General features: G+C 43.1%; 1 protein-coding gene across 7 annotated transcripts in view; it reads left to right on the top strand.

Annotated features, from left to right (window-relative positions):
• The first annotated feature begins 10,400 nt into the window (after positions 1-10,400).
• LIMA1 (LIM domain and actin binding 1) overlaps positions 10,401-27,533 on the top strand; it is a 65,540-nt gene continuing 48,407 nt past the window's right edge. For 4 of the 7 annotated variants that reach the window (XM_084837162.1, XM_084837158.1, XM_084837164.1 and 1 more), the window contains exon 1: positions 10,401-10,458. The gene's annotated coding sequence lies outside the window, so the exon portion shown is untranslated. Of the gene's footprint in view, positions 10,665-27,533 lie in introns of all 7 variants that reach the window. The other 3 variants (XM_084837163.1, XM_084837159.1, XM_084837161.1) reach the window with 1 other exon arrangement.

Raw genomic sequence — 27,533 nt, 5'->3', positions numbered from 1 at the left:
CTCCGGGGTCATCAGTTAATTATGGAATTCTGCCACTGATAACTGTTTCAGAGTAGTTGTTTCCTCCCATAAAGTATCTGTCAGGACGTACCAAAATTAAGCATGTTCTCCAGGATTATAAGGTCTCACTGGAGTATTTTTCAGCCATAATTGAGCAGGGATTTTAACCTTAACTATCCACATCCAACACCAGTAGCTGAGCTGCTGCATCAAGTAGGCAGGAGCGTATATGCTGTAGCAAGAGGAAAAGCAGCTTCCAAATTGTTTCACAAGCAATTGTTTTCCTGTCAGCTTCCCAATGGGGTTCCAAGTGTGGGCAAAGACACATTTGGAACTCCACAGGGCAGGGGGAAACAATGGGGGTGGGAATTTGGAGAGGGGAAAGTGGGCAGGGAAAAGGTTAAGCACTCCTTCCTTCTGCTTCTTCTTTGATTCAGATTGTCTCTCTGGAAGCAGCTTTTCCTGTTTGCAAAACTAGGCCACTAGGACAATACTACAGGTTTCTACATGCAACGTCTACTTTGGCCCTGGGGGGTTCTGCAAATTGCTCCTTCACAGCTTAACCTATATCACTGAGTGGTTCTGCATCTCAAAACACAACTCTTGGGGTCCTCAGAGGAAGGGCAGGTTACAAAATGTACAAAATAAGTGATTTTTTCTCCTTCCCCTGGAGCTTGTTTTGCTCATGTACAGCATTGATTCCATGCATTTGTATCCAACCCTATGCCTAAGGCTCAGAGTGAGTAACAAGTGCAAATGTACACATTCGTCCTTTAAAAAGATGGAGGGGGAGGGGAAAGAAAGCTAAGAGGCTTTTCCCAAATAATGCTATAAACAGCCCCCAGGTAGCAGCACCCCAGAGAACAGCAGGCAGTTCTTCTGTAATTTGTGCTGGAAAGAAGGTGGCACAAGCTCCCACCATCTGTTGGTCCTCTGGCTAGCGAGTAGGTCCATGCTATCTCTGTTATCCCCTTGCAGATGGATTTCTTGCTGGGAGAGAAGGGCTACAGCCTCTCAGCACTATTGGTTGGTGCTGTAGTCTAGCCAATGGACAACACTGCACACCACTTTCAAATCTAAATTCGCTCTTGCCACTTTGGGTTCCATCTCCCTGCATTCCCTTAAAGCAGAGATGGTCAACTTGTTGGCCTTCAAGAAATTTTGACCTAAACCCCCGTATTCCTTACCATTGATTATGCTGGCTAGGGCTGGTGGGTGTTGTAGGCCAAAACACAGGGCCACAAGTTGCCCACCCTTGCCTTCAAGAGAACAATGCAATCTAAACCCAGGTTGATGTGAAACACCAGTGCAAGCCTAAGAACTCCAAGGTCACAATGACAGGTACTTGAGTTTGTGTTTTTAAGAATACAAAAATGCAAGCACTGTCTTGTTACACTGATGTATGTCAGGCTAAACACACTGATTATCTGGAATCACAAAATAATCAACAAGCAGCCTCTCTTGAGAGTAAGAAATCCAGACTGCACAAAGTCTCTCAAACCAGAAGCTTCTATTGGATAATGTCACAAGATTGTCCCACAGTGTCATTTGGCTCCCCTAGACCAGGAGAATTCTGAGCTGTTGTGTGAGGGTCTCAGCTGGAATTACCTGGGGGCTAAAGAAGGTGGACACATCACTAGGGGTTGATCTATAGCAGACTTCCCCAACCTGGTGACCACCAAATGTTGGACTACAACTCTCATTGGCCCCACAATGGAGGGCAATGGATTGAATGATGGGAGGTGTAGCCTAAAACCTCTAGAGACTGCCTGGCAGTGGAATATTGATTTATAGGCTCCTAATTTTAGCCTGGGGGCACCTGATACCACAACTCTGCATTGTGGATCTAACTAGTTGAAATCGATCTAATTAAAATATGTAAGAAAAAAAAAAGGTATTGGCACCAGTCAATGTTGATGTGAGGGAAGTGAACAAATCCCCATCGCTAAAATTATTAAGAACAGAAGGAACACCTGACAGTGCCTAATACAAATGCCTAAACATTATGGCATAGCCATAATTATATTTTTGCCTTTGGCTTCAACCTATGAAGCAGGTAATAGGGAATGCTTCCAATTAAGCTGGCCTAGAATTTTTACTTCAATGCAGGCTGGTGTGTTTTGAAGCAGAAAAGATGGATAATGATACAACATTATTGCACGATGCTAACCTGGCCTTTGGATGCCTAGCCCTGTCATTTATGGAGTACTTTGATGTCATGGTGCTCCATGAAGGGCAAGCCAATTGAGTCAAATCATTGTGGATAATATAACCCCACCCACCTCCTAGTTTGCTTAGTTTTCTCCTGGGGCTGTGCCAAAGACTATCTAGCAACTCCTGTGGAGAGAAACAATACACAGCTATTACAGATGTTGCATGATTTGGGGGGGAGAAGCGTGTTACCAGCCGTCCTTCCAAAGATTTCATATCTTGGACCCTGAATTCAAGGAGTGGCAGTTTGATACAGTATTTCTATGGGCACTTTGTATCCAGGCCTTGACACACCTGTGTTTGTTTTTCTTGTTCCTTCCTGTGAATCAGAAGGCAGATATATGAAAGTCAGGTACATTCCAGTGTAATCGCTGATTAAACTAGGCCTCTCTCTGGAGGGGATTTTTCTATTACATTTGCTGTCAAAAAGGAAACCTAAAGCAGCAACGGATTGCAGCTGATGTGGGCCTTAGATGCTAGCTTGGATAATTTATGAGATGGTTCAAGCCCTCCAAAGACCTGCTCAATTCTAGGATAAAGTTCTAGGTGTGGGAATATAATTTAAGCAGTGATGAAAAGAGGATTAAATGTTGTGTTTGTGGGTTTTTCCCGCCCCAGATCTCCCCTAGTGTTATACTGGTACTTTAAACTTTGCGATGAATATGGGTGAATTATTTTGCTGGTCCTCCACAGCTGTCTTGTTCCTGCTTACTTCCATCACTGAATGTAGGGTACAGTATAAACTGGAATTCAGAAGACAAAATTGCATCGTGCATGCCCAGATTGACACAAATGTGGCAATTATCCCCTCCAGCCATAGCAACCCAGTGGAATTCCATTTCTCCTTTTATAACCACAACATCTCCCTCTAAGAGCTGCCATTAAATCTTTACTATCGACTCAGTATATGATAATTATTATATTGGGTGCTTCCACATGAGGCTTTTCTAGCACAATCTCCCTGCTTAATTTACAGAACTTTACAGCAGGGTCTAAATGACATCATCTTCAACTCATGACTGACCCGTGTTTTCCCACCAGTTCATCCATCTTTTCTTTCAGCATAGACAATCCATTAAGAAAGAAAAGACAGAATAGCTGTACTTTGACTTCTCTGTAGCACTGGGAGCTCTCTGTTTGGAAGTATAAGTACCTATTGTCTTTGGCTGCCTCTGGCATCCCTTATTTAGTTATCAAGTTTATATACCACCCAACTGGCAGATGCCCTCAGGGAGGCTTACAATCACAAAAAACCCAGCCCCAAATAACAATACAATAACAACCAAAACAATAAATACAAAATAAAAAATTTCAAATCTTAAAATACTAACATACATACATATATATATATATATATATATATATATATATAAAAGAGCCAGCAGTAAATAACCAGAGCAACAAATTATAGATTCAGGCACAATGCTATGCATGTTTAGACAGAAAAAAGTCCTACACCTTCCAGCATTCCTCAGTCAGCCAGCAGTTGTAGGGTGTTTTTCTGTCTAAACATTCATAGGATTGTGCCCTAAATATTTGTTACAAGAGGAAGGTACCTGGCATCTAAACATATACAGAGGTGGTTTGTGCACCATCAGAATAACCCCAAAACAGCCCACGGGTTATTTGAGAGTTGTGTAACGCTCCAACAAGCCATGCTGCCCATGTTCAGACAACACGATAAGCGGTGGCCAGGAGGTGATTATGCAAATCATGTCCAGCACGTGCTGTGGCTCACAACAAGCCACAGTGGCTTGTTTTATTGTGCAGACCAGGTTATTGTGAAGATGCCAGGCAGATCTCCTTGGGAAGGGCATTCCACAGATGGGAGGCTACTACAGAGAAGGCTCTTTCCCTGGTAGCCACATGTCGCATCATTGTCTGCAGTGGCACGTAGAGAAGAGCCTCTGAAGATTATCTGAGCAATCAGGCAGGAAGATATGGGAGAAGGTGCTCTTTCAGGTAGACTGTTCCTAAGCCGTTTAGGGATTTAAAGGTCAACACCAACACTTTGAATCAGGCCTCGGAACTGACTGGCAACAAGTGCAGTTGACACCACACTGGATTAATATGTTCAAACTGGCCAGTCCCAATAAGCAACCTTGCTGCTCTATTATGCACTAACTGAAGTTTCTGGTCTGTCTTCAGATGTAGCCCCAGGTAAAACGCGTTGCAATAATCCAGGTGGGAAGTTACTAGTGCATTGCCTAAGGACCTAAGTACAAGGCATAGGTGAGGTCTGAACTCCCAGAACACAAAGACACTCTTTTCAACCCAAATAAACATATTGCTGGAAGGCAGCACTTTGCTTTGCAGTAAGCCAGACTCCCAGTTTAATTAAAAAAAAACTTAAGATTTTGTTTGCGCTGAGAGAGGGATCCATGGGCACATTGGTGCCTGTGGACACCATGTTGGAGACCCTAGAATAGTATACATGAATGTCAAGTGGGAGACTGAGGTTCAAATAATTGCTCACCCATAAAGCTCTCTAGTGAGCTGGGCCTTGGGTGAGTGGCTGTTTCTCACAGCCTAACTTACCCTACATAACTGGTGTGAGGACAATGATAAACCTTCTCACTATTTACATGTTCCAAAGCCAAGCTTGATAGGCAAATAATTCATAACATTTTATGTCATCCTTCATCGCAGCCCAAATGTATTCTCATTCTGTTATTTCCAAGGTATTATTCTGTGTGGTGTTGTGTACTTAGTATTTATGTAGCACTTATAATGCTGAAAGCACTTCACATACAGGCTTTACAAAAGACCTGTAAGGTGGGTCAGAATTATAATGCTTATATTGGGGAAGCTGAGGAAATTGTAGCTTTGCCTCAGGCTACCTAGTGAGTTTGTGTCAGAGGTGAGATTTGAAACAGCTATACTACACCGTCCTGTCTGTCTGTCTGTCTGTCTGTCTGTCTATCATAGGTACTGTATGATAGAAAGAAGACTGGAGTGGGGGGCGGGGCGGGGAGACCAACATTCTGAAAATCCTAATCCTGCTGCAGAAATGAAAACCGCACTTTCCTAGGAAACATGGTTAGGCCATAACAGAGAATATTCTTGGTGATGGCCAATATTCTTGGCCCTGGAGAGCAGCTCACCTGCTCTCCAGGGCTGACATCAAAGGTAGCCACTGGCAAGAGCCCCCGGAGTTGCTCCTCTTCTTCACCATTGCAGCCTGCCTCTTGCTCTAACCCAGACAACAGTATTGGTGAAAAGGCAGAGCAGTAGATACTACTGCCTGCTTGTGAGCTGGCTCTCTGTCTGACAAGCAAGCATGTGGTAGCAATGATGAGAAAGAGGATGAGGAGAAACAGCAGTGGGTGACAATGGCGGTGAAAAGGCAGACTCATTGAGGGAGAGGCGCCATTGAGGGGGCCTGGCCCAATGTCCCTCAAAACCTGGAGCTGGCACTGCTGCTCTAAAAAATCTCACTGATATGCCTTTCATAGCCTCACTGCACTCAGATCTCTTTAGAGTAAGTGAATTGTGGCATGGATCCTATCTTTCATCCCACCCTATCTAATTACCTTGATGCTGGAAAGGGATAATTTCTATATGTGACTTTGGTCTTTTTAACCCTCCCAGTGCGCCCATAATTCATGGTTCACATGACTGTAGGTAATCCCTTCAGTCTTGTTTGCAAAATTTAATTCCCAGCAACACTGTCAACTGCTTCCATTACACTGGGAGTTACTTTTTATACTGATTTTGTATTTTAGTGATAATAGAAAAATAGGAAGTTGATGCCTTAGACTGTTGGCCCATCTAGCTCAGTATTGTCTCTATGCTAACTGGCAGCAGCAGTCCTTGGTTTCAGACAAGGGTCTTCCCCAGCCCTACCTGGAGATGCCAAAGATTTACCTGAGACCTTTTGGATGCAAATAATGTGTTCTGCCACTGAATTATTGGCCTATTGCCCTGCCTCGCTGTTGCATGGAAGTGCCAGAAGGGTGGGAACCAAGATCTTAATTCCATTGAGAAGTAGGTGCAGAGATAAACAAGGATGCAGCTAACTCTAGCTGGAGCAGTACAACGTTCTTGTTACACCACAACTAATGAGGGTGGTCACCATCTCAGACTCAGTGTATTGTTAACACTCTATGAGGAATGCAGAACTTCTGGTTCCACTGCTAGAGAGCTATTCCTCCCATCCCCGATAACTACGTTATTTCACTCTTTATTAAAAAATGGCTCCCCTCTAAGATTCAGTTCTTTAATATACCCTGCTCATTTCACTCAATACACCCAATACATGAAAGGCAGAGGTGATATAGGGAATTTTTTCTTGCTACAGAAGATAAGTTGGCCCTTTACACTATCTTGGATAAGAACACAGGAAGAGCCATGCTAATCTAGCATTGTGTTCACACAGTGGCCAACCAAATGCCTATGGGAAGCCCACAAACAGCTCAAGAGTGCAATAGCACCCTCCTGCTCTTGTTTCCTAGCAGCTGGAACTGAGGGGGATACTGCTTCTGATACTGGAGGTAATATATATAGCCATCATGACCAGTAGCCGTTAATAGTCTTTTCCTCCACGCATTTGTCTAATCCCCTTTTAATGTTGTCCAAGTTGGTGGCCATTGATACATCTTGTGGTAGTGAATTCCATAGTTTAACTATCTACTGTGTGAAGAAGTTTATTCCATTTATTCTTGCTCTCTGCTTTCTGTTCTTTGACCAGTGACTGATCTTTAGGAGGACTTCTCCTCTTATCCCATGACTGCCATGTTTGCTCAGGGACCTTTGGTGAGGGACTTCGTCAAAAGACTTTTGAAAGTCTAAGGGCATCTCTACACCAGCCTAAAATCCTGCATTTAAAACGGGCCTTTCTGCTTCTGTTTTAAATGCAGGATCACAACAACCCCTTTTCACCTGCTTCCTTTCCCCCCTCCCCTTTCCCCCTCCTTCTCCCTGTATCTGAGTTTTCCCTTATCTTTCATTGATCCCATTCCTCTTCTTGTTGCTTTTCTCAAGGGGAACACAATGTGGTAATTTGATAGCTCATTATCTGCGATCTATTTAAGAATGGAACAAAGGGCATTTAGTGCAGGAGATGCCTTGAATGATCACAGCCTCATGTAAAGAGCCTGCAAACTTCTGTGAAAGAGCAATCTCAATTGCAGGATAAAAGCTCCGTGTGAAGAAAGCCCAAGTAAAGAATGTCTATTGCATCATCACTATCAACATGCTTGTTGACACTCTCAAAGAACTCTAAAAGTAAGTTTATTGAGACTATCTTTGCAGAAGCCTTGTTGATTCTTCTTCAGCAAGAGTAATAATAGTGCTATATTTAATAATACTTTCCCACCAGTTTACCCAGAACCAATGTTAGACTAATCAGCCTGGAATTTCCTGCAATCACCCTGGATCTCTTTTTCAAAATTGGCATTACAATAGCCACTTTCCAGGCCTTTGGTACAGAGGCTGACCTTAGGTTATCTGCTCTTCACTTAGAATTAAAACAGGTTATTTTCAATCTTGTTAACCTCCATTAGTACTCCTGTAACTCCCTTGTCATCTAATAGTTCAACCACTCCCTCGCTAGTTTCCCATGTCTGATGTGTTTAATTTTTTAAAATTGTTGATCTTAATGTTATTAGTAAAATGCTCCTTAAATCCATTTTTGGGCATCTCTTATTTCACCAATTTGCATGTAACGGTGGAAAATAATGGCTTAATTAACCCAAGATTTGCCATGGCATGTGCTGTGCACTATTTTGCATATCCAACCTCTGACTGGGCCAATCAAAGGTTGCTCTGTGATGTCTGAACCTGGACACTATGGGTTAATTGTGGATTAAACAACCTACAGTTAACCTAAGTACTACTTGTAGGTTGACTGGGGGTTGCTTAATCTATAGTATCCAGGTTCAAGCATCACATTGCAACCTCTGATTGGCTTGATCAGAGGTTGAGTATGCAAAATGGCTACAGAACACACCAGCATATGCTGGGGTAAATCACGGATTGATTAACTCATGATTAATTAAGCAATGATTTGCTGCCATTATGTGAAAACTGGGTCACTGTCTACCTATATTTATTTTGTGCAAATCTGTGTTTTTATTATCATTTGAGCAGCACTTCCATTTTCTGGAGGAACCCTTCTTTTCTCTAATAGGTTCCTTGACATTGCTCCTTAATTATGCTGGTGACCTCTTGGCCTTGGTGCCACCTTTCCTGATCCGTGGTATGCATTCTAGCTGAACTATTATTGTGGTTCTGAGTAACCTCCAAGCGCTCTGGAAAGATTTTATCTTTGACTTTCCATTTCAACTTCTTCTTGGTTTTGTAACCAATTCCTTCTGCTATGCATGTTTAGACAGAAAAAATTTCTACAACTCCCAGCATTCCCTAGGCAACACTGCTGCCTAGGGAATGCTGGAGTTGTAGGATGTTTTTCTGTCTAAACATGCATAGGATTGAGCGTTTAAAGTCGGACACTTTAAAGACTAATGTGCTTGCATCTACTGTTTTTTACCCAAGCCATGGATTCTCCAGTCTGGACCAGTCCTTAATCTCTCCTTATAGTCAGTTCCTTTCATTTGGACTTGACTGGAATGCCTGGAATCATAACACAATCTATTTAAAACAACCACACAACAACCTCTTTCAGCCCAAGGGCCAAATTCCATTTTGGAGAAGCTCTCAAGGGCCACATTCCAGTGATGGGCAGGGCAAAAGGGATAGGGCCAAAAATGCCAGCATGCCGTAGATTAAAGCTCTTACTGCCAGCAACTAAACTTTAGGAGAGGCATTTCGCATTTCAAGCTTTTAGAGTGGGGGGAAAAGCTGCATCAAAGCCAGGAAGCCACCAGGTGATTGGTTGTCAGGGGAAAGGTGTGTGGCCATATGGGGACCTCAGCTGGATTTGGCCCCTGGGCCTGACATTTTGCACCCCTGGTCTCTCCAGGATATCCAAGAGCAATCTTTCCTAGCCCTACCTTGAGATGTTGAGGATTGTAGTGGAAGTACAACCATCACCCAAAGTGATATGAAGTAAATTTTAATATTGCTTGCTTGTACATTTGCGAGTTTTTAAGGCATTTGGTAACCTTCTTCCACAAGTGACTTGATGAAAATGTCACAAATATCCTTATTTAGGCATATCAGAATTACTAATTCTCATGATTTAATAGATGGTGTCAGGAATAAAGGAATTTGTAAAGAAAATTAACAGTGCATGTGTACTCATTAGTATGCCTCACTGAGTTCAATGGGACTTAATCCCAGGTAAGTGTGTATATAGGACTGCAGCCTACATTACATGTTTTTGAAAATGGAGTAAAAAAAACATTTAAGGGTGCAATCTTATGCATGTTTAGACAGACAAAAGTCCTACAACTCCCAGCATAGCTGGCTGGCGAATGCTGGGAGATGTAGGACTTTTGTCTATCTAAACATGCATAGGTTGTGCCCTAAAGGGCAAATAAAATTTGCCTCTTTAGATTTTAGCCTTCTAAGCACAGTCATACACCGTAACGCTCAAAATGCAGAAAACTGTTTTTTTAAAAAAAAATTCAACCCCCCCCCTCTTCAGATGCATTTCCGTCTAAAATGTTATAATTTTCTTTTAGCCTGCAATTCCATACACACTCACTAGGGAGTAAGCCCCATTTAACACAATGGGCTTACTAATGAGTCCACATACTTAGGACTGAGCTGTTAATGCCATGTCTAGCGTTTCACAGAACAATTCTAGGGAGGTCTACTCAGAAGTAAACCCTATTGTTATTCAATAGGGCTTACTCCCAGGTCAGTGTGTATAGGATAGCAGCCTAAGCATTGTTTTAAAAGTAACTCGATCGGTTTCAGGGCCCCGATTAACGAATTGCTGACTGCCTAGCTCTGGCAAAAACACCGATTTCGCTACCCTGTTTTTATGGAATACAATTGTGCCAGCCAGGCAGGCTAAATTTCTCCCCATCCCACGAATCCCACCGTTTGGACACTTTCGCTTGAGGAATAACACACATGCGCGCTCCTGCAAATAAGAGGCAGCAGAGGCGGTAAGGCGAGAGAAGGAGAGCATGCGCAAAGCCACTGGAAGAGGCCTGGGTTGGAAGGTGAGGGGGCGTGGTTGAGAGGGTGGGCGCAGGCGGCTCAGATTCCAGAAAGGGGCGTGGCCAGCCCGTGTCTTCTGCGCTCGGCGCTGAAGGTGTCCCGCAGCTGCAGCAAACGCGACAGGTGCGCGTAGCTGGGAGAGGCTCGGCGGGGAGCGGCCGCCAGAGGGTCGAGGTAGGGGGAGTGGAACTGCTGGTCTTGCTGTCACGCACTTCGTTGAGATGCTCTAATCGTGCCTTGGGAAGCAGTATTTCGGGTTCCTCCAACTCCAGGGGACCTTGAGTTGGGGTGGGGGACGGTGGATGTATCCTTTCTTCCAAGGAGCGGGGAGCTGATCTCGCAGAGGCGCTTCCTGTTCTCGGGCGGTGGTAGTGGAGTTGGTAGGTGGAATAGAGAAATGTCGCCTGATCTTCCCGCCCCCACCCCGGGATCCGTCCATAAAGTAGATCGTGCACTGGGGGCGGAGGGAATAGCAGAGTAGTGACAAAGGAAGGAGTGGGTATTGTGGTTAAAGTGGGGAACCACGCTATATGCTGAAAAGGCACTGGTATAATTTATTGATTGCTTTCTATGCTTTGATCCTATGGTGATGTCTAGGGGGTTGGCCATGATTGCTTGACTTCCACTTGACTTCCTCGAGGGCTGTGAGTAAAGAGGAATGGATGAAAACTATGACTTTTTAGCAGGCTAAACTGTGGAGGGGTTGGAAACCAAAGATTGGTAGGCAGGTGCGCCTGAGCTGTTCTTGTACATTTGGGATAGGACACCCTTTCTTGTCCCCCCCGCCCCCCCAATTGGAAGGCCAGAGGAAGGGTCCCACTCCAAAGTGTGAGGATTACTGGTCTCTAAAGTTTTTGTGTGACGTTTTCCTCACAGGGAGGGTCGCTTACTTGACAATGGTAATACTGAGTGTGGTACTGGTTGTGTACAACTGCCAATGCTAGGTAGTCTTTGGGGATCTGTGCCCTGCTCTATAGTAAGGGGATATTTAGGTGCTGGATATTGAGAAGATAAGTTGGTCTCAAAGTATAAGATGTTCATTACACTGACCAATTTTATTAGATCCTTGCTGGATCAGTAAGGTATGTTTTCTTGTCCACGGTTTGGTTATCCTGTTTTTGGTTTTTTAAGAGGTAAATAAACAAAATGGTTTCCCTTGATGTACAAAGTGTACCTTTTAAACCTCTAGCCAGTAATTTCTTATATAGAAGAATCGCCATGAAGAGGAGAGAATAGTGGTTTATCCTAGGAACCTCAGGCCCAGGGGTCAAATCAGGCCCTCTGTAGTTCCACAAATGGCTATGCCACCTTTCCCCCAACCACCAGTCGTTTGGTGATTTCCTGGCTTTTGTGCCATTTCCACCCCCCTTGTACCTCGGCTAAGGTCTTGCTATGGTATTGAGCTTTGGGGAGTTTTAAATTGGGAGGGGGGCACACCAGCTTTTACTGGCTATTTGTTGATTCTAGAAAGTGACTCGGCAGTTTTGGGGCACTTCGTCAGAGAGCTCACTAGTACATAAAGTCACCCTGACTTTGGACAACACATTTTTTTCTGTAGGTTTCGCATAGCCCAAGGCCATTTGCTTGTTGGCTTGGTACCTTCTCCCAGTGTGTTTGGTGGTGCAATGTTTGTGTTTTTTTTGCTGAGGGTGATCAAGTAATTGTTATGAATTTTCTGTGGCAACAGCGTAGTAGTAGTAATTTCTGTAGCTCTTGTAAGGAAGCAAGTTAGCAAGGCCCTAGGGTTCCAATGATGGCTAGCTACATCCACTTTAAAGACTACTTGGGACTTGTCTTGGTGACTGACTTCCTATGTAAAGACTGCACCACACCTTCTTCCTAATGAAGACAGAATGGAAGTGGTTGATTCTGCAGATGCCTGCATATTTCCAGTTTAGGATTAGGTCCTTTTAGCCAAGTGGCCCTGGGAAAAAGGTGTGGGTAAAAGCCTATCTACATCACAAACTTATAAACCTGTGATCAGCAGTTGTGTAGTGGCTATTCTGTGGCTTGTTAAAGCTCTGGTTGTACCTGTTGAGTAAAGACTAATCAAGGTTTGTCCAAAATCTCCTCCTGGCAACTTGTGTCCTTGACTCACCTCTCTCTACCTGAGTGTTGGAAAGCTCTCCTGGGTGCATAGTGCAAATGAGGAAGTGGTTGCTAATGCCCAGAGTGGAAATCTTTTTTTGGATCAAAGCTGGATATTTTTTACTCTAATCTGTAAAGAGAAAATATTTAGAGTGGTGCTCTTTGGTTATAATTGACAAAGGTTCAGGAATTTGTCTTCGCATAAGGCACCAATATTTTTCTCTTCCTCCTCCCCTTTTGCTATTGTATTAGGTGGATTGAAAGACCTCCCATTAAAAATATGGGGCATGTATATCTGTGTTAAAGTCAATTTATGATTTTCTTTGAGGTCTTCTATGGAGGGTCAGAGTGTGTAGGAAAAGGTCTGCTATCAGCTTACAAATAATGTATTTGTGGCACTTTAGTTCTCTGGCATCTTGTGTATTACTGAACAGACCTCCCACAAATAGCTAAGGGCAAGGTACAACAATAAAATTTTCCCCCTGCATGTGTTTAAAACATAGTGGGCTGGAGAAGGGACGGTTTTGTGCTAACTATATTAACAAACTTCTGCTCTTAAATGAAGTGGGGTGAGGTGAGAGAAAGGAGTGCTAAACTTGTAGCATTTATCTCTTCTGTGCCTTGATAAATGTTTGGAGCAGAGATCCAGAAACTGGGCAGGTATGGTCTCCTTCCCATTTCCTAGAGACGTTAACCTGTTGTTCCTGGGTTATCTGGTGGTATATGCATGCCCTGTCAGGACGTTTAAGCATTAAGACTGGCCTGGAGTCTTGCATATGGCCGAATAAACATTTCATAATCCAAGTACTTCATGGGTTTTACTGCGGGTGATTGCTTCAAAGCTACTGACAATGTTATTTATTTGTTACATTTGCATTCTGCTTTTCCTCCAAGGACCCAAGGTAGTGTACATGGTCCTCTTTCTCTCCATTTTATCCTTGCAACAGCCCTGTGAGGTAGGTTAGGCTGAGAGTCAGTTTCAGACAATACAACAATGTTGGCTGGGTTTCATACAACATGACGCATTCACACAACATGACGCATTCACACAATACGACAACCCATGCTTAAGGTTGAGCATGGGTTGAACTGTGGGTTGTCGTTGAAACATGGGTTGTGTTGTGTGAACCCAGCTGTGCTAACAAACTATGGTTTGTTAACCACAAATAACTCTCAATTCACAACCCAACAACAAACCATGAGGTTTTTTTCATGGGCTGTTCATGGTTAACAAATCATGGTTTGTTTGCACAGCTGGGTTCACACAACACAACAACCCACAATTCAGAGACAACTCACGCTCATCCATACTCAACTGTGGGTTGTCATATTGTGTGAACCCAGCCACTGACTGGCCCAAAGGCACCCAGTGAGCTTCATGGCTGAGTGGGGGTTAAAAAAACCCAGGTCTTCCCTGTCCAGCACTCTAACCACTACACCACACTGACTGTCTGGTTACCGTTGCTTTGGTTGCACTAGTTACTGTCTCAGTTCTTGCCTAAAGGGAATGTTAGCATGGTAATTACTGGCATTTGCTGTTTCTCCCCCATCCCCCATATTATGGTGTAAGGATATCTATTAGTAGAAGTGTTCCAGCTTTGGTTAGAATAACCAGACTTGAACTCTTGAATATATTGCAGTTATGAAAAATGTTGCCAATCCAGGGAGAAGGAATAGATTATGAACCTGAGTTGTGGTACATCCCAAGGACTTGGTGCAAAAATGTAAGAAGCTGCTTTATACTGAGTTAGACCATTGGTCCATCCAGCCCAGTACTGTTGGCACTGATTGGCAGTGGCTCTAGTATGTCACTATCTTTTGTATATCACTTTAAAAGAGACTTGTGAGGAAGTTTAGGCAGCATGAAGAATTAGAGACTTGCCCAAGGCCACCTAGCGGAGCCTTCATATTTTTAAGAATGTTGCATTCGTAGGATACATTTTATATGTATACATAATATGTATATGTTGTATATGCATCATGATGACTGCTGAAAGCAATATAAAGGTACACCTGTTGCAGAGCAAGACCTGGATGTAGCTCCCTGCTAAGGTGTACACTTTAAGTTTCCTTGCTGAACAGAGATCCAAATCTGGGTTTCTTACATCCAAATTCAAAATACTTTGCATTATAACTCTGTCCTTATTGGTTTAAAATTGCATAGTTCGGTTTAGAAAGAATATGTGTAGGGGTTAATGACTTGGAGCTTTAAGGAATCATCCTAAAAATTGTGCCTGTGAAGGCAGTTTCTAAAGGAAATGGACTATTATGGGGATGTGTAATGAGGGACTGATTCCTCATGTGTACCCTGGCACTGAATAGCAAAAGCAGGTAATTGTACTATTGCAGATGTCCATCCCTTGTGCCATAAATGTTACTCCTGGAAACAAGAAACCCTTTATATAGGGTGTTAAATGACCTTCTATTTGAATAGGAACCTCCTAACTCAATAGTGATCTCAGCTGTTTTGCCAAGTCCTAATAGCAAATGTCTGTTAGTGTCTTTTGATTAACTCATTTTTTGTAATCTGTGTTAGCAAATGTTGTAGAAAGCTCTAAATTTTCACCTTATTAGATAGCACAACCATTAGGAACTGTCTGTGGCAGGAGGCGCTCGTGTCTTCAGAGATCAGACAACTCCAGTTTAAAGGGTGTTATGGCACCTCGGCCTAAACTAGATGATCACTTACTTGGTGTACCTGACAAGGCAAATTAAGGCAATTGTGTGGTTTCTTTGTTCTTTAAACTTCCAAATTTATTTATTTTTTTTTAAATTCAGGCATGATCTCATGCCTGCTGTACTAGGTTAGAATTGTTTGGAAAGGGCTAGTTCTGATGACAGTTTTCCCTACTCAAGTCTTTTAGATAACTGTTACGAAAGTGGGGAATGGCCAAAGAATTGAGCCTTTTTAACACTGGAATAGTCATACATGAGTCTTGATGCATACAGTACAACTGTAAAGCTGCCTTACACAGCTCAGGACCACAATACCTGATGGAGCGCCTCTCCCAGTATGAGCCTACACATACGCTATAATGAACAACTGAGGGCCTCCTTCAAGGGATAGCAACAAGGGAGAAGGCCTTTTTGGTGGTGACCCTCTGATTGTGGAATGTACTCTCCACTGAGGTCCCACGGCGCCAACATGTCATCTTCGCAGCAATAAGACTTTCCTCTATTCCCTGGCATGTGATGGGCTTCCTAATTTGGTTGTTTTATTAAGTTGTGGTATTTTATTGCATTTAGTTTTAAATTGTTTTAAATTTTGTTGTAAGACACGTTGAGTCTTTTCTGCGAAAGGCAGCCTCAGAAACTTAATAAATAATAAAATAAAGTTATGGAGTTAGGCCATTTGCCTGTGTCACTCTCACCTGTCCATTCTGACATAACATATTCATATTTTTGCTTGTCTCTCTCTGTTTCCTTATAAAAGCCTTAAAGGTGCAAGTAGATAATAGCAACTGTGGAGCTGGCCCTTAAAGCTGTCATATTTGAGATTTCTGAAAGAGTAAGAAAAGCCACTAGCTTGCATAGTTGCAGAGGCCCATGGTTATAGTTTCGTAGTCCATGACCGAGAATGTGTTCGCAGGCCATCCAGCTTCTCTTCGAACATCCTTAAGGTGTGATGCAAGGATTTTAGGAAAGCTGATTTTAATAAACTCAGAACAATGATAAGTAAGGTCACATGGCAAGCAAAGCTAACGAGAGAAGGAGTCCAAGATGGGTGGGAGCTTTTAAAAAAGGAAATTCTCAAGGCACAATTACAAACCATTCCAACAAGAAGAAAAGGTGGAAGACAACAGAAGAAGCCAATGTGGCTTCACAAAAAGCTTAGAGATTACCTGAAAACAGAAAAGGACACATATAGGAAGTGGAAAGAAGGCCAAGTAACAAAGGAAGAGTACAGGCAGGTAGCACAGAATTGCAGGGATGGAGTCAGGAAGGCTAAAGCTGAGAACAAGCTGCGGTTAGTGAGAGATGCTAAAAGCAACAAAAAAGCTTTCTTCAGCTATGTGCATAGTAAAAGGCAGAGGAAAGAAATGGTGGTTCAGCCATTAAATAAGGATGGCAAAATGATAACAGATGACAAAGAAAAGGCAGAAGTGCTCAATTCCTACTTTGGCTCAGTCTTCTCCCAAAAGAGGGTCTATGACCCCCCTGGCAAAGGCGAAGTACAGGCTGAAGGGGCAGGATTGCAGCTTGAGATCGATAGGCATATGGTCAAGGAACACCTCATTACTTGGAATGAGTTCAAATCTCCAGGGCCAGATGACCTGCACCCTAGAGTAATAAAGGAACTGGCAGAAGAACTCTCAGAACCGCTGTCCATTCTCTTTGAGAAATCATGGAGGACGGGGGAAGTGCCAGATGACTGGAGGAGGGCTTATGTTGTCCCTATCTTCAAAAAGGGTAAAAAAAGAGGAACCTGGGAACTACAGACCAGTCAGTCTGGCATCAATTCCTGGGAAAATTCTGTAGCAGTTTATAGAGCAAACTGCTTCCATCTGTAAGCACCTTGAAAACAATGCCGTGATTACTCGAAGCCAACATGGGTTTGTCAAGAACAAGCCCTGACGAATCTGATCTCATTTTTTGATCAGGTAACCTCCCTTGTGGACTGTAGGAATGCCGTAGACATCATATACCTTGACTTCAGCAAAGCATCCGACAAAGTGCCCCATGATATCCTGATGAGCAAACTAGCTCAAAGTGGGCTACAGGAAACAACAATCTGGTGGAACCTCAGTTGGCTACAGAATCGGATTCAAAGAATGCTTATCAATGGGATCTTCTCAAACTGGGGAGAGGTAACGAGCGGGGTACCTCAGGGCTCAGTCCTGGGCCCAGTGCTCTTCAACATTTTTATTAATGACTTTGATGAGGAGGTTCAGGGAATGCTGATCAAATTTGCAGATGACACAAAATTGGGTGGGATGGCTAATACTTTGGAAGACAGAAACAAAATTCAAAGTGATCTGGATAGACTGGAGCGCTGGGCAGAAAACAACAGAATGACATTTAATAGGGATAAATGCCAAGTTCTGCACCTAGGAAAAAGAAACCAAATTCACAGTTACAAGATGGGGGATATGTGGCTCAACAACACTACAAGTGAGAAGGATCTTGGAATGGTTGTAGATCACAAACTGAATATGAGCCAACAATCTGATGTGGCTGCAAAAAAGGCAAATGAGAGCCAGTGTGGTGAAATGGCAAGAGTGTTGGACTGGGAGCTGGGAGATCCGGGTTCTAGTCCCCACCTGATCATGGAAGCTCACTGGGTGACTTTGGGCCAGTTGCACACTCTCAGCCCAACCTACCTCACAGGGTTGTTGTTGTGAGGATAAAATGGAGAGGAGGAGGATAATGTAAGCTCCCTTGTGTTCCTTGCAAGAGGAAAAAAGGCAGGATATAAATGCAACAAACAAACAAATAAATGCTATTTTCGGCTGCATTAATAGAAGCATAGCTTCCAAATCCCAGGAAGTACTAGTCCGCCCCCCTCTACTCAGCACTGGTTAGGCCTCATCTGGAGTACTGTGTCCTGGGCACCGCAGACAAGGATGCAGACAAGCTGGAGAGGGTTCAGAGGAGAGCAACGAAGATGATCAGGGGACTGGAAATAAAGCCCTATGAGGAGAGACTGAAAGAACTGATCATGTTTAGCCTTGAGGAGAGAAGACTGAGGGGAGACATGATAGCGCTCTTCAAGTACTTAAAAGGTTGTCACAGAGAGGAAGGCCGGGATCTCTTCTTGATCATCCCAGAATGCAAGACACGGAATAATGGGCTCGAGTTACAGGAAGCCAGATTCCGGCTGAACATCAGGAAAAACTTCCTGACTGTCAGAGCAATATGACAATGGAACCAATTACCTAGGGAGGTGGTGGGCTGTCCCACACTGGAGGCATTCAAGATGAGGTTGGACAGCCATTTGTCAGGGATGTTCTGACTTGGATTCCTACATTGAGCAGGGGGTTGGATTTGATGGACTTGTAGGCCCCTTCCAACCCTACTATTCTATGATTCTATGCCTTCCTGAGCTGGAGATACCATGGGATGAGAGAAATAGTCTTTAACATTTATTATCAGAAGGTATTGGCCAATAAGACTGGAGCCTCAGGGAATATATGGGAAAACAGATAATATATATACTTTCACTACTGAGCATCTATGTAACTTGCAAATGTGTTGGAAGTTTAAAAAGGGAAGCATCTTTTTATCATAAAAGAGCAGGGTATAAAAACCTGCATATGGAGAATAGCACTTGAGCATGGTTATCAATAGCTCCAGGACCTGTGAACCTACATATGTTTGATACAAGGCACCTCCAAGAGTGGATCACAGAGGCAAATATCTTTGGGAAAATAGTTGCCTTCTTATCAGTTCTGTATTTTATGTCACGTAGACATGTTTCAACAAATCAATACCTGGAATAGAGCAGTAGGTAATTCCTGAAAATAGTCCAGGAAGAGGCAAAACAATTAGATGTTGAGGAAAAAGTAGTGAGGGTGAAAAAGTCACAAGTAGCAACGGGTGTGTGTTCCATTTTGTTGCTAAAATTAAAATTTTATCTGAAGAAAACATAAAAGCAATAACCGCCACTAAATATCTGTTGGTGTGGCGTTCCAATTGTTTTTGTGTATATGTGGCTACTGGTAAAGGATTGGCAGCTAAAACTACGAAGTATTTATCTGCAACATTACAAAATTATGACTGATCAAAGGTTAAAGAACTGTGTCAAAGGTATCTTATTTAATCATTGCGTAAAGTTTGCTGCCCATTTTCTTACTCTTACATTATAGTGCTTTCTCCTCAATTTGTTGTAGATTGGGTTTTCTAAAAGTAATCTAAACTAGGACTTGGCAAAATGAGAAATTTTATTTACCCACTTTTAAAAACTCATAATTTGTACCAGTGTAGCATTAATAAGACAGCACTCTAGTAGCACTTGTAGTTCTGTTCTTGTATTAATATTCACACATGCTTCCAGCTCATGGAATTGCAGAGTTGTTGACTTTTAAAAAAAATTCCCCCTCCCTGAAAGCAGTAATGAATTTGCATACTTGGCACCCATACACAACTCAAATTTAGATCAGCATGGCCAGAAGTAATAGGAGAACCTTGAGATGGATTGTAAAGCAGCTAGGTTTAGCTTCCACTTAAATAAATTGTCAGAAGAAGTTAACACCATTCTGTGGCAAATGGTTGTGTGGATACAACCATCCGCATTTGGCAGGAAAAGCTCCAGTAAGGAAAAATGGCTGGAGGATGGCTGGAAAGGACCAGACTTCTGCTCTGACCAGGGAGGTTACTATAGATGTTGAGTGCTCAAAAGATGTTGCAGATTTGAGTGTAAGTGGCCACCTTTGGCCCATTTAACATCCACTCATTCTGGAGTAGCCTTGCAGCGCTCAGTGCAAATTCCTCCCTTATCCAGTAATGAATAACTTTGAGGCAGGACGACGTGACAATCCCATGTTGGGTGGGAAATTATCTGTTTCTCCTTCAAAGATTAGCAGTGTACTTAGTAAACACTGAAGGGGTTTCTAGGGAAGACCAATCGCATTTTATTAAACTCAGTAGCTTATTTACCTAGTGACACTTATATGAGCAAGAGAGTGCAGATTGGAGTTCATCAGGAAATGTAAAAAATTAGGTAGATCCCCCCCCCCCGTTGCTTCTGAAACAAAGGACAGAGTCTGAGAGCATCTCTACACAAGCCTAAAATCCCGCATTTAAAATGGGGGTTTCTGCGTCTGTTTTAAATGCAGGATCATGACAGACTCCTTTTACATGTACTTCCTTCCCTTCTTCTTCCTTTCCCCCCTTATCTGAGTCTTCGATATGTTTCATTATACAGCCACTAGATGGCGCTGTGGTCTAGCTCCGCTTATTGCGGGGTTTTCTTCTTTTCGCAAGAGAACTCAAGCACTGTTCTCATTAGCTCATTATCTCCAATCATTAGCTCATAGCTCATTATCTCCAATCGTTTAAAATATGGAATAAAGATCAGTTAGTGCAGGAGACGCCCTGGAGGTTGATGATGTCATCTAAAGGATGTAATGGATATCATGTCCCTGGGATTGATGCAGAAACTGTGTCTACCTGAATCATCAGTACCCTCTGGTGCAAATCTGTTTAACTCTTGAAGTCCCTGGGCTAGGATCCCATACTTTCATAACTGTTTTGGAAAGGGGCATTTTCCCCTATATAAATGGCATAATTTGCCACATTGTTTGACTTTAGCCTGTCCCTGAACTTGAGAGAGAACTTTTATTAGGATGTATTAAAGTCTTCCTATATTAAAGGCCCTAACCATTGAGTTTTCAATGAATAATACTCAGAAATAAGCAGTTTGCTCCATGCCTCTTGAAGCTCAATAATAACAATAATAACAACCACCTTATGAAATAGCTAGTGACTTCCCTCAAATGTAGATAAACATCTTTGTGCTCTTGGCAAAAGTACAAGGATGTGCTGATGCCCAAAATGCATGTTTCTACAGATACAGTCAAAGGAAAAAACACTCCCTGGTGGTATTTTAGTTCCATAGGCTTATACAGTTGTTGTAAAGGCAATCTTGACATTAAGGTAAGTAACAGATAACTTCCACTATACATGTTTTTATGAAGGGGGGGGGGGATGGACCTGGTTGAGGGAGAAGTAAAACTACTGAACTTGTCAAGTCTCATGTGGAACTTCATCTTACCCTGTCTTTCTCAGTAACAGTGAATGGGCCAGAGTGTATTTAGCAGCTAAAGTTTGTTGAAGGGGTTAAGCTTCAGCAAAATGGCAAAAATTGGCGACTGTTCTAGAACTGCCTTAGAACTTGTTGTTCTTTGCTTCTGAGTTACTGTAGTTGCTGAGGAGGTTGGTGTTCCTGGCAGTCTGTCTGTGAGTTAAAGTTTTCTGCATTTCTTTTTGCTGCTTATATTGAATTTTCAAAACTCCTGACTTCAGGAAAGCTGACTGTTTCTCCCCAGTTATGAATTCTTCAGTATTTAAATCAGCCAAAGCTGCTTTGGGATCCTAAAGTCTAACTCGGTCCCATTCTGAAACTTCTGCTTCAAGGGGAGGGACAGGAGGTACCTATCTGTGCAATGTTTACTCTACAGATGAGTGTTCATGTGTAAACATTAACCAGCAAAAATCCCTGTGCTATCCTGAAATGGCACTGGGTGTGTCAGGATAAAAAGAACTGGCTATTGAAAGCCACTGACTCAGCTGGAGATTGAAAGTCACTGACTCAGCTGGAGATCGAAAGTCACTGACCTAGCTAGTCTCCGCAAATTTTGTTCTGAGGGAACTCTGGGCTGCCTTGGAAGCTTATCAGTGGATCCTCAGTGGGAAGATTAGTAGCCATGGCAGGCAAACTGTATGGAAGGGAGCATACTGAAATTGCAGATGAAGGGGAGTGAGTGTTCCAGGGCACGTTCTCCATTTTATGTGGGGCAACAGTGAGGCCTAAGAGGCCTGGTCAATGCTCTGACAACAGAATGGCCACCCTAGGGCGTACATCAGAACTCTTTACAATGCTCAAGCAGGTCAGTGTGGAAAGTGAAGGTGGAAACTTTGAAATAAGTCTGTTCCACTTAAATCCATAGCACTAAAAAATAAAAATCAGTTCTTGTACTGGCGGTCTAAGCCAGCCTTCCCCAATCTAGTGCCCTCCAGATGTGTTGGATTACAACCCCCATCATTCCCAGCCAACACATTTGGAGGGCACCGGGTTGGGGAAGTAACAAGTGCCCCAGTGTTCTATATGTAGAGAAATTTCTTCCCTGCTGTAAAACAAAATTCAGGAAAACCTGTAAGTTAGGGTTGCAAGAAAACATAATTTCCTTTATTCCTGAGTGAATGTGCACTATGTAATTATGAGGCTGTGTCTATATAATTGTAATGAGTTACTGTGGCATTAAATAGTGGTGGTCTTAGTAGGAGCTAATGCAAGAAGGGGCAGGGGCGAAGAGCAGATGAACAAACAGTTCTGGAGGATCTGCTCAAACTCAGCTTAGTACTTTTTCCCCCACACACACCTTGTATAACCCTTCCACCCTTTCCTTGTGATATGCCTGAGGGTGGGGCAAGGAAGAGTAGTGACTGCTGCACAGATATAGGAGTTGCCTGAATTCCCTGTACTAGGAATGTAGAGGGCCTTCTCTCTGCCCTCTGAATGCATGTGTGTAATGGATTCCACCATTCTGTACTGCCAGAGTAAACATTCTTACACGGTGATGCTTATTAATGATAGCGTATGCCAGTGGAAATCCCTGTTACAGGGACATAAGGTTTATTTAATCAATAGATTAGGGAACTGCAAAGGAGGAGGATGCCACCAAAAAGTGATGCAAAGAAGACGAGGGTCCCAGTGTGTTTCTCAGAGGAGTGCAGTTGCCAAATGAAGCTACATAAAACAAGCGTAGAGGGTTTAAATTTGGGTGGGAAACCTGCAGCCCTTGGCCTAATTTCAAAAGTGAGCAGTTCAGACTTCTGGCACAAGCAATCTGTTTCTCCTCCAGTAGAGTGCCAGGGACTGAGGGAGAAAAAAGGGTGGCAGAGAGAGAGAATAGGGGGATGGCCCTGCAGAGTTTTGTCCTTGGTCCTGTCCAGCACTAGAATGTGGCCCTCATTAATTCATTACATTTCTATGCCACTCAATAGCTGAAGCTCTCTGAGCAGTTTACAAAGATTAGAAAACATTAAAATACATTATGTTGTTGTTGTTGTTCAGTCGTTCAGTCGTATCCGACTCTTCATGACCCCATGGACCATAGCACGCCAGGCCTTCCTGTCCTCCGCTCTCTCCCGGAGTGTGCTCAAGTTCATATTCATTGCGTCAGTGATGCTATCTAGCCATCTCATCCTCTGTCGTCCCCTTTTTCTTTTGCCTTCAATCTTTCCCAGCATCAGGGTCTTTTCCAGAGAGTTTTCTCTTCGCATTAGGTGGCCAAAATATTGGAGCTTCAGCTTCAGTATCTGTCCTTCCAATGAGCACTCAGGGTTGATTTCCTTTAGGATTGACTGATTTGACCTCCTTGCAGTCCAGGGGACTCGTAAGAGTCTTCTCCAGCACCACAGTTCGAAGGCATCAATTCTTGGCGCTCAGCCTTCCTTATAGTCCAGCTCTCACAGCCATACATTACTACTGGGAAAACCATAGCTTTGATTAGACGGACCTTTGTCGGCAAGGTGATGTCTCTGCTTCTTACTATGCTGTCTAGGTTTGCCATAGCTTTCCTCCCAAGGAGCAAGCGTCTTTTAATTTCATGGCTACAGTCACCGTCTGCGGTGATCTTGGAGCCCAAGAAAATAAAATCTGTCACAGCTTCCATTTCTTCCCCTTCTATATGCCAGGAAGTGATGGGGCCAGATGACATGATCTTCGTTTTTTTAATGTTGAGTTTCAAACCAGCTTTTGCACTCTCCACTTTCACCCTCAACAAGAGGCTCTTTAGATCCTCTTCACTTTCTGCCATTAGGGTGGTATCGTCTGCATATCGGAGGTTGTTGATAATTCTCCCGGCAATCTTAATTCCGACCTGTGATTAATCCAACCCGGCGTTTCTCATGATGTACTCTGCATATAAGTTAAAGCAGGGTGACAATATGCAGCCTTGTCGTACTCCTTTCCCAATTTTGAACCACTGGGTTGTTCCATGTCTGGTTCTGACTGTTGCTTCTTGACCCTCGTACAGGTTTGTCAGGAGACAGGTAAGGTGGTCTGGTACTCCCATCACTTTAAGAATTTGTCACAGTTTGTTGTGATCCACACAATCAAAGGCTTTAGCGTAGTCAATGAAGCAGAAATAGACGTTTTTCTGGAATTCTCTTGCTTTCTCCATGATCCAGCGAATGTTGGCGCTTTGATCTCTAGTTCCTCTGCCTCTTCGAAACCCAGCTTGTACTTCCGGTAGTTCTCGGTTCGCATACTGCTGAAGCCTAGCTTGTAGGATTTTGAGCATCACCTTGCTGGCATGTGAAATGAGCGCAATTGTGCGGTAGTTTGAACACTCTTTGGCATTGCCCTTCTTTGGAACTGGAATGTAAACTGACCTTTTCCAGTCTTGTGGCCATTGTTGAGTGTTCCAAATTTGTTGGCATATTGAATGCAGCACTTCGACAGCATCACCTTTTAGGATTTTAAATAGCTCAGCTGGAAGACTGTCATCTCCGCTAGCTTTGTTGTTACTAATGCTTCCTAAGGCCCACTTGACTTCACTCTCTAGGATGTCCAGCTCAAGTTCAGTGACTGCACTATCATGGCTATCAGGGACATTCAAATCTTTCCTGTATAGTTCTTCTGTGTATTCTTTCCACCTCTTCTTAATCTCATCTGCTTCTCTTAGGTCCCTGCCTTCTTTGTCCTTTATCATGCCCGTCTTTGCACAGAACGTTCCCTTGAGATCTCCAATTTTCTTGAAGAGATCTCTAGTCTTTCCCATTCTGTTGTTTTCCTCGATTTCTTTGCATTGTTCATTTAAGAAGGCCTTCTTGTCTCTCCTTGCTATTCTCTGGAACTCTGCATTCAGTTGGATATATCTTCCCCTCTCTCCCTTGCTTTTCGCTTCCCTTCTTTCTTCAGCGACTTGTAAAGCTTCATCAGACAGCCACTTGGCTTTCTTGCACTTCTTTTTCTTTGGGATGGATTTCGTTGCTGTCTCCTGAACAATGTTACGGACCTCCATCCATAGTTCCTCAGGCACTCTGTCTATCAGGTCTAATCCCTGAAATCTATTCCTCACCTCCACTGTATATTCATAAGGGATATGATTGAGGTCATACCTAAATGGTTTAGTGGTTTTCCCGACGTTCTTCAATTTCAGCCGAAATTTTGCAACAAGAAGCTCATGATCTGAGCCACAGTCAGCTCCAGGTCTTGTTTTGACTGACTGTATAGAGCTTCTCCATCTTTGGCTGCAAAGGACATAATCAATCTGATTTCGATATTGACCATCTGATGATGTCCATGTGTAGAGTCGTCTCTTGTGCTGTTGGAAAAGAGTGTTTGCTATGATCAGCGTGTTCTCTTGGCAAAACTCTATTAGCTTTTGTCCTGCTTCATTTTGTACACCAAGGCCATGCCTGCCTGTTATCCCGGTGATTTCTTGACTTCCTACTTTAGCATTCCAATCCCCTATGATGAAGAGGACATCTTTTTTTGGTGTTAGTTCTAGAAGGTGTTGTAGGTCTTCATAGAACCGATCAACCTCAGCTTCTTCGGCATCAGTGGTTGGGGCATAGACTTGAATTACTGTGATGTTGAATGGTTTGCCTTGGATTCGTACTGAGATCATTCTATCGTTTTTAAGATTGTACCCCAGTACTGCTTTTCCCACCCTTTTGTAGACGATGAGTGCTACTCCATTTCTTCTAAGGGATTCTTGCCCACAGTAGTAGATATGATGGTCACCTGAATTATATTCGCCCATGCCTGTCCATTTTAGTTTGCTGATTCCCAAGATGTCAATGTTCAATCTTGCCATCTCATGTTTGACCACCTCCAGCTTACCTTGATTCATTGATCTGACATTCCAGGTTCCTCAACAATATTGTTCTTTACAGCACTGGATTTTCTTTTCACCACCAGACACATCCACAGCTGAGTGTCCTTTCGGCTTTGGCCCAGCCGCTTCACTCCTTCTGGCGCTACTTGGAAATATCCTCTGCTCTTCCCCAGTAGTATATTGGACACCTTCCGACCTGAGGGGCTCATCTTCTGGCGTCATCTCTTTTAGCCTTGTGATACGTTCCATGGGGTTTTCTTGGCAAGAATACTGGAGTGGGTTGCCATTTCCTTCTCCAGTGGACCACATTTTGTCGGAACTCTCCGCCATGACCTGTCCGTCTTGGGTGGCCCTGCACGGCATAGCTTATGGCTTCACTGAGTTATGCAAGCCCCTTCGCCACAACAAGGCAGTGATCCATGAAGGGGAAAAATACATTATACATAGTATAAAAACCATTTACATACAAACGTATAGCACATAGAGGCAAACAAAGTTAAACAATTTTAAACAATCAACATTAAGAAAAATCCAGAACCTGATTAAAAATTAGAGGAAACAAGATTCCCTAGACCTTGTTTAATTTAAATAGCAACCACCACTACCGAAAGAGCCTCTCTCCTCACTGATTAATACTATTTTTCATTCTTTAATATTGTTAACATTAATTGGTCAATCAATTATAGTTTTATCTGATTTATCCCAGGGTCTGAGATTGCATAGCACACTTGTTTATTTGAGGCTGTTTTGGTTCTGATATACGCTTGTAAGAGACAGTGAAAAAGAAATGCTGTCTTTAATATTTTTTGTATCTATAATGAAGTATTAGGGGGGCATGCATGTGTATTCAAATGTGATTCATTTTTACATCTTCAAAGCTGTTGGCAGCCCTGGTATATGTGTGATTATGGGCTGTATCTAGTGCTGCTGCTGTGCCTCTGCTGAGTATGGTGTGCCAGTGGGACCCACCAGCAGAGCAACAGGGAGCTAGCGCTTCCTAGACTAACCCCGGAAATGAGCCAAAACACTTGTTTCTGGAATGGGGCAGGTCAGCCAGCTCTGCTGTTTTGTTCCATCGTGGAAACAGGCATTTCAGCTCACTTCTGGTTGCCTTAGGAAGTGTGACTTTCTTGTTGCACTGGCATTGCTGCCCATGTGCCACTGGGACCCATCGCATGTTGCCCAATGTACATAATGCCAGTGGTGTTGAATGCCACAGACAGTGGTTTCACTTCTCGGCCTTATTTTTCCAAGTGAAGCTTGACTGAACTAGTCATGTTGCTCTTTGTACTCTCTCTGGTAGTGCTGCTGTACATCCTGAACTGGTTACCAGGTAAAAAGAAAACAATTTTTGTTGTCTTAGGAGGGTTATAAGGAAGAACTCACTGCACTGAGTGCCGTTGTCTTCAGTGCAGGCCAGCATGTTCTACCAACTGACCCCTGGGAACATGAAGTATTCTAAGGACGGACCAACCAGTATATTGTGCTTTTTTACCCTCCCTCCACCTACCTTCAGCTGGCACTTTAGGAGCTGAGCAATAAAATACAGAATGTTTGCATGAAGTAATCACAAACTTCTAAAAATTTAATAAGGGAAAGAAAGATGCATTACACAACTTGGTTGAGCAAAGGCATTTTATCTGTGTACTTGGG

Source organism: Heloderma suspectum, chromosome 2, assembly GCF_057233095.1.
Source record: "Heloderma suspectum isolate Gila_16-S chromosome 2, 16-S_ref, whole genome shotgun sequence".
NCBI lineage: Eukaryota > Metazoa > Chordata > Lepidosauria > Squamata > Helodermatidae > Heloderma > Heloderma suspectum.
This window is presented reverse-complemented; position numbering and strand designations above follow the sequence as displayed.